Genomic DNA, 8,997 nt, shown 5'->3' on the forward strand with positions numbered 1-8,997 from the left:
CTTTGGCAAGTTTTCTAAGAAGATAGATGACTCTTTCCAATATTTAGTATTGTTTTTTCCCTTCACTATCAGGAAAATTCCAATATGAAATCACAAATTCAACATTATGATGCCAACACATTTCACATGCTAATTTGCTAAAATGATAAATCATATTTTCTCATCTTTGCAGAATTCCTGTGATTATTAGCCATACCGCACTTGTTCCCTGGGTACTCTACACTGGAGCCCCATCTGGTTTTCTTTTCTAAACAGGGTCTCCGGAGAGCTTCTTTAATTTGAATTGTATTATATTCATCAAACTTCTTAATGAGCTTTGAGCATTGTTCAACTTGTGTGGTGGTCTCTTTCAGATAGTAGCATAGGGGAATCTTAACTGTCTTTAGTATATGTACTTCTGGGCATTCCCATCAGGTCGAAGCACTGTTTCACATTATGTGAATGTCATAAATAACTTGGTTGAAAGGGTCAATGTTTTCTTATCTTGAGGAGAGTCAAAGGGCAGTTTGCATTTATCTAGGAAATGCACACCACAGATGCTAGTTTTAAAAGCTCCTCAGGGGATGGGTGGGGAAATACTATTATCCTTACATAATTCTAAAAACCTGGGGGGTAGCAAACCAACTGCACAATTCTTCCCTTTCCTTTCTCATCAAGGTCACAGTGAAAGAGAAAGAAAAAACACTAAGTAATTTTATTTTTCTTATATCCATACCTTTTTTCTTAGCAGTATATAATTTTTTCAAGTTTTAACTTATTTCCTTTAGAATGTCTCTTATTTACATACAAAGTGGATTTTAATATAAGCCTGGAAACAGTCATCGATATATCTCTCTAAATCAGAAGAGCAGAAGCCAAAAAAATTTTTGTTTTGTTTTGCAGTAATAAACTGGAATCTGACTTAAGAAATTTAATAGGGTTTTGTTGTTGTTGATATGTTTAATAGAGTTTTGAAGCTGTATTGTAAAGGCCCCCTACACAGTCTACAGCTGTCTGGATCTGTTCCTGGATGGATAAAGTCTTTGATATTTCCCCATTGAATTTTCAATCCGCCACCCAGTTTTAGTTCATGCTATCTATTTGCCAAATTCCACTTCTAGACTATAATCCTATCTATTTATTTATATTTAAAGTCTGGGAAAATTAACATTTAAAAAAATATTAAATTTTAGCAATTAATTCCAATAAATGACTTTAATATTTTTCTAAAAACAAAAATTCTACGTCAATTCTACTTTATTGTTGAGTTTTGCAACTGAATTAAAGCTTCATTTTTTTTTTTCGGTCACACCTGGCAATGCACAGGGGTTGTGTTCCTTACCCACACTTACCTATCTATATTAACAATATAAATCATTTGAAGATCACTAGAAATGCACCATAGTGTTAATTATAAAAGAATACATTACGAGATGCAGTTATGAAAACATGGGTTAATGCATCAAAGCCATGATGCACGCTTGCCCAAATTAAACCAGTTCTTCCAGGGTTATTTTTATATTTGCTTCTATAAATTAATAATTCACACCAACAAATTTTAAAATGAAATAATGTAACTTGATAATAAATGTGTCCACTTCCAACTCTTTATTTATCTATTGTAATCAAAAAAGTTCTTTGTGTTCACTCTAACTAAATTGACATGCTGTAGCTTTATTTGTAACTATGTTTTGTTTTTGTTGCTGCTGTTGCTGTTTCTAAGAATCATTCCTTTATTCTTACAAGGAATGGATAGAGTTTCCTACAAAAAAAGTTTCCTCCTAAAAGTAAAATGAGCCATATTTAAGAAACTACTTAAGGATGTGTTGTACTACTTACTCAATTGCTATAGGACCACTCAGAGAATTGTTTATATATATTATATATATATATACATATATACATATATATGGGCTGAAGCAATAGCACAGAGGCTAGGGTGTTTGCCTTGCACGTGGCCAACCCAGGTTCAGTTTCTCCGTCCCTCTCGGAGAGTTTGGCAAGCTACTGAGAGTATCCCACCCTCATGGCAGAGCCTAGCAAGCTCATGACAGATTCGATATGCCAAAAACCAGAAACAAGTGTCACAATGGAGACGTTACTAGTACCTGCTCCAGCAAATCGAAGAAGCATGAAAGCATGAGATGACAGTGCTACAGTGCTACATATATATATATAATATATGTATATATATACATATGTATATATATTCATATATATATCTCGCTGCCACTGTCACTGCCCTCCTGTTGTTCATTGATGTGCTTGAGGGGCCCCAGTAACATCTCCATTCTGAGACTTGTTGTTACTATGTTTAGCATGTCAGATACATCACGGGTAGCTTGCCAGGCTGTGCTGTGTGGGCGAGATGCTCTCAGTAGCTTGCCGGGCCCTCCAAGAGGGGCGGAGGAATCAAACAATCAAACCTGAGCCGATCAGGTTGGCCACGTGTAAGGCAAATGCCCTACCTGCTGTGCTATTGCTATAGTCCATATATATATATATATATATATATATATATATATATAATAAAATCACAACCAAACACTTACAGGGTTTAGTTAATGGGTTAACATGTTCACTTTGATGATGTAAACTAAAGAATGATCTTTATAATGACAGAATTTTATCTTTCTCAAGATTCAAAAGTCTCCAAGGGAGTAATGCGAGATATATTAACATCATTTGCTGTATTTACTTGAGTCACCTTATTGTTTTAAAATTCAACAATAAAAATTACAACATTCATTACAAAAAGTATTTTGAGGAAACCTCACTAGTCCCCATAACATCAATTGGAATAGGTATAAGGAGAGAATAACACTAGAAAATGTTTACTTTAAAAGCTGACTTTACCACTAGCAAGACTCAAAAAGAAAGAGTGAGAAAGAACCCTAATAAACCAAATCAGAAATGAAAAGGGGGACATCACAACAGAAACCAAGGAAAATCAAAACATCATCAGAGACTACTTTGAAATTCTGTGTGCCAAAAACAAGAGAACCTAGAAAAAATGGATAAATTCCTGGATTCCTGTAACTTCTCAAGATTGAACAAAGAAGACTTGGAAAACCTGAATAGACCCATTGATATCAAGGAAATTGGAACTGTAATCAAAAGTCTTCCCAAAAACAAAAGTCAAGATCCAGATGGATTTACTAGCGATTTCTTCCAAACATTTAAAGAGGACCTGTTACCAATTCTTGTCAACCTTTTCCTGGAAATTTCCTGGAAAAACAGGAACTCTCCCAATATCTATGAGGCACATATCTCTCTAATACCAAAAGAAAACAATGACACCACTAACAAAGAAAACTATAGGGCAATATTCCTGATGAACACAGACACAAAGATCCTCAAGAAAATATTAGCAAATAGAATCCAACAACTCATCATAAAAGATCATATGCCACGACCGAGTGGGATTCATCCCGGGGATGCAAGGTTGGATCAATATTCGAAAATCAATCAACATAACCCATCATATTAACAAAAGAAAAGATAAAAAACATATGATCATATCAACAGATGCAGAGAAAACATTTGAGAAGATCCAGCACTCATTTATGATGTTTACTCTTAGCAAAATGGGATTTGAAGGTACCTTCCTCAAGATATTCAAAGCCATCTACCACAAACCTATTGTAAGCATTGTCCTCAATGGGGAAAAACTAAAGGTCTTTCCACTAAGATCAGGGACAAGACAAGGCTGCCCACTCTCACCACTTCTGTTTAATATAGTACTGGAAGTACTTACAATAGTGGTCAGGCAAGAAAAATATATTAAGGGCATCCAGATAGAAAAGGAATAAATCAAGTTCTCACAATTAGCATATGATATGGTACTATATCTAGAGAATCCTAAATCCTCTAACAAGAAACTCCTAGAAACAATAGACTTGTACACTAAAGTCACAGACTATAAAATCAACACCCAAAAGTCCATGGTTTTCATATACACAAAAATATTGAGAAAGAGGAAAATGATATGAAAAAAGCAATCCCATTCAAATTATGCCTCAGAAAATCAAATATCTCAGAATAACCTTAACTAAGGAGGAAAAGGACCTGTACAAAGAAAACTACAAAACTCTACTCCAAGAAATAAAATAGGATACAAGGAAAAGGAAACATATTCCCTGCTCATGGATTGGGAGAATTAACATTGTCAAAATGGGAATACTCCCCAAAGCATTATACAGATTTAATGCGATCCCTATAAGGCTACCCATGCCATTCTTCAAAGAAATGGATCAAACACTCGTGAAATTCATATAGAAAAACAAACCCCCAGAAATAGCCAAAGCAATTCTTAGGAAAAAGATGATGGGAGACATCACCCTCCTCAACTGCAAACTCTATTACAAAGCAGTAACAATTATAACAGCATGGTACTGGAACAAAGGCAGAGCCACAGACCAATGGAACAGGGTGGAATATCCTTACACAGAACCCCAAATATATGAACATCTAATCTTTGATAAGGGAGCAAGAAATGTGAAGTGGAGCAAGGAAAGCCTCTTTAATAAATGGTGCTGGCATATCTAGACAACAACTTGCAAAAAATGGGCTTAGACCTCAACCTAACCCTATGCACATGGATTAAAGAGCTCAATGTCAGACCAGATCTGTAAGATACATTGAAGTCAAGGTTGTCAAAACCCTCTATGACATTAAAGCTAACAGTATCTTCAAAGATGACATGCCACTGGCCAAGCAAGTGAAAACAGAGATAAACAAATGGGACTATCTTAAACTAAGAAGCTTCTGCACCTCAAAAAAAAAAAAAAGAAAAAAGAAAAAACCAGTGACCATAATACAAAGTCAATCTACAGAATGGACAGAATGGAAAAGGATATTCACCCAATACCTATCTGATGGGCTGGAGCGGTAGCATGCGGGTAGGGTGTTTGCCTTGTATGCGGCCGACACAGCCTGCCCAAGTTCGATTCCTCCGCACCTTTCAGAGAGTCAGGCAAGCTTCTGAGAGTATCTTTCCTTCAAGGCAAAACTTAGCAAGCTACCCATGACATAATTGATATGCCAAATATAGTAACAAGTCTCACATTGTTACTGGGCCCACTCGAGCAAATCGATGAAGAATGGGAGGTTAGTGACAGTTACAGTGACCCATCCAATAGGGGGTTGATATCAAGAATATACAAGGCATTGGTTGAATTCCACAAGAAGAAAACATTCAACCCGATCAAAATACGGGGTGATGAAATGAACAGAAACTTTCTCAAAGAAGAAATCTGAATCGCTAAAAAGAAAGTGCTCTACATCACTAATTATCAGGGAGATGCAGATCATAACCACAATCAGATATCATGTCACACCACAGACATTGGCCCACATCCAAAAGAACAAATGCAACCTGTGTTGGCACAGATGTAGGGAGAAAGGGACTCTCCTTCACTCCTGGTGGGAATGCCAACTGGTTCAGCTCTTTTGGAAAACAGTATGGATGATTCTCAAAAAATTAGAAATTGATTTCCCATTTGACCCAGCAATACCACTCCTGGGAATATATCCTGAAGAAGCAAAAAAGTATAGTCGAAATGACCTCTGCACTTGTTTGTTCATTGCTGCACTGCTTAAAATAGCCATGATCTGGAAAAGACCAAAGTGTCCGAAAACAGATGGTTGGTTAAAGAAACTTTGGTACATCTACACAATGGAGTACTATGCAACTGTTACAAAAGATAAAGTCATGAAATTTGCATGCAAGTGGATCTACATGGAAAATATCATGCTGAATGAAATGAGTCAGAATGACAGGCATAGAAATATTGTACTCATCTGTGGAATTCAAAGTAACGGAATGGGAGACTAACACCCCAGAATAGTTGAGATAATTCCCAGGAGGTTTGTTTCACTGCTTGGAAGCTGGCAGCACATGCTGAGGAGTGGGGGAGGGGGAGAAGCTCAGATAGAGAAGGGGACACAAAGTAAAGGGTGTTTTGAGGATCTGCTCGGGATGGGAGATGCATGCTGATAGTAGACTATAGACCAAACACCATGGCCACTCAATATCTCTATTGCAAGTCAAAATACCCTAAAGGATAGATAGAGCAAAAAGGAATGCCCTGCCACAGAGGCGGGATGGAATGCGGGGTGGGTTGGGGGGTAGGAGGGTTGCTGGGATCATTAGTGATGGAGAATGGGCACGGATGGAGGGTTGGGTACTCGATCATTGTATAACTGAAACAAAGCACAAAGTTTGTAAGTCTACAACTGTACCTCATGGTGTTTCACTAATAAAAACTTAAAATAAATAAATAAATAAAAGTTGGTTTTATAGGGTTGGAGAGATTGTAGAATTTGCTTGCACATTGGCCAACCTGGATTCTGTCTTCAGGTACACTACATGGTTTCCCAAGCCTCACCAGGAGGGATCACTGATTGCAGAGCCAGGAGGAAGTTTTAGCATTGTTGCTTGTGGTCCCCAAAATATCTCCCTTCAAATAAAGTAAAAAAATAAATTTATGTAGTCTTTATAGATTAATCTATACTCATTTTTGCTATTCTTACTTTTGGAAATAATTAGTCTTGTAGAATATACAGATTAAAGGGCATTTGTTCAACCAAAATGGAAGTTTTCTTTAGAAAAAAAATTCTTTCATGTCATGTAAATCAAATATACACTTATATTTTGACTATGTAAATTCTCACGCAATGGAAGCTATACTTATTAAATATGGAATGTGTGCTTCATAGTTGGTGTTTTTGAAAATAGTAATTATGCCAGTGAGCTTCAAGATGATGAAGTTTAATGGTCTTGGCGTTTGAACAGATCTCAATGCTTAGTTCCAAATAACACAAGAATTGTGCAATAAATAAACATCAATCAGTGAGAATCCTGAGTATTGTGGATAAAATATGTGTGCCAGTCATAGGAGTTGCTGATATAAATGATTGAAGAATTGAGAACTTTGGCTTCAATAACTGTAACTGGGTGCTAGACAGTATTCCACTAGCAAACTTGTGCTTAAATTTAATTTGTAAAAGATGCCAAGAAAAGCACAGTTGGTGCTGCTGGAACAGAGTGAGACACAAAGAGTGAAATCATTAGACATCGTATAGTATTCTAAAAAAATTGGCAAATTATCTCATAAAATAAAAGTGTTGTCTTGAATCTTTGGAACTGCTTCCTTTGCCCTCTTTCCCAGCTTTCTTTCATGGTCAGTGGTTGGCTTACAGCAAGGTCCAGTTATTTGGAATTCTGGAACAAATACCATCTGTCCTGGGAGTTCCAATTAATTAGTTTAGTGAAATAACTATTATCTTAAAGAAATTCATTTTTAGTGGCAAGAATTTCAGATTTTTGAGTGCCTAAAATATTAGAATATTTTCCTTTCTCATATACTGACAATGAAAGAAAGTAAGGCAATGCGGAAGGGAGCTGTGGGATTCTTGGGAATTATTTGCGTTTGCTTTAATAACAAGACAAAGGAAATTGAATGATTTGGAAAGACATAAGAAAGTTAGCTCTTACCTGGGTGGATAGATAAAGTAAAATTTGGTTTTATTGCTCCTTAGTATTTAATTAATGTTTTTAGACAGTGCTCTAATTTCACAAAATAATTATGGAAACATTACTGACAGCTGAGCTCACTCTTACCCGGAATACTAGTCACCAGGGTGTTGGATTCACAGTGAGTTGGCAAAAAAATTTGAATAGAGTTAATTGGCAGAGAGATATTTCATTGAAAAGAAAAAGATAAAATGTTAGAAATTTATTTTATGTGGAGAAGATACTATACACTCTAGATTTTTTCAGTAAGTATATATTATTTATATTTATTAATAGAAACATTAATATTAATAGTCTCCTACCCTGTGTCTGACTATCCTCGCCAGGGCCCAACAGCTGAAGACCTCCAGGCCCCAACCAAGGCCTTACTGGGGCCACTCTCCACACACTTGGATAAGCCTCAGACATAACAGAACTGGCAGAGGAACCCAGGTGTGTGGGACCCGGGGCTGAGATCTCCAAGTCTGCACGGTTTGGGACTGGACCTGTCAGTAGCTAGACAGTTACACCCTCCAACTGCCGTGTAACCCCAACAATGGCCAGGATCCAGAGATTATCACAACAAGCTCCCGGGAACGCGCGGCCGCGGCCGCGCGACTATTTATTTACTTTTCTCTAAGTTTTCAGGGTACCTTAAATATACAACCCACACGGCAGAGCCTGGCAAGCTATCCGTGGTCTATGCCAAATAGACCAAATTGATATGCCAAATCCAGTAATAAATGGATCTCATTTCCCTAACCCTGAATATGCAGAGTCGAGAAGGATATGGAAGGAGAGGCTGATAAAACACCAAGGCAGACATAGGCTGCCAAAACGCAGAAAAACAAAAATGATTGTCTGTACTTTCAATGCTCATACGCTGGCATCTACTGCATCCATTGAAGACCTTATGGTACAAGCGCGAAAGATCAAGTACAACATCATTGATCTGACCGAAACGAGAAGACATCAATCCCATCATGCTGTTTTCGACACTGGAGAAGAACTGTTCCTTGGAACATGTGATAAAAGAGGCGTCGGTGGTGTCGGTATCCTTGTCAACACAAACTTAGTCACGAGCATTGATTCATTCGAATGCCTAACAACCCGAATCGGACGATTACACTTGAATAAATGTGGCTCACTACCGGCAGTTTCTATCTTTGTTGTCTATGCACCAACATCCAGTTATGGTGAAAGAGAAACTGAGAAATTCTACATGGAGCTGGAGAAGTTCTATAAAGAAGATCACACCTTCTACAAGATCATTCTTGGTGATTTTAATGCCAAGATAGGACCAAGAAGATCAGTCGATGAACTTCACATCGGAACCCATGGCCTGGAATGGAACGAACAGGGTGACAGACTGTCTGAGTTCATCATGTCAACCAAAACCTTCCATGGTAACTCACAATTCCAAAAGGCTGAATCTAAACGTTGGACATGAGAGTCTCCCGATGGACGGTTCCACAATGAAATAGACCACATCGTATTCAATC

The sequence above is a fragment of the Sorex fumeus genome, unplaced genomic scaffold (assembly GCF_029834395.1).
Source record: "Sorex fumeus unplaced genomic scaffold, SorFum_2.1 ptg000037l, whole genome shotgun sequence".
NCBI lineage: Eukaryota > Metazoa > Chordata > Mammalia > Eulipotyphla > Soricidae > Sorex > Sorex fumeus.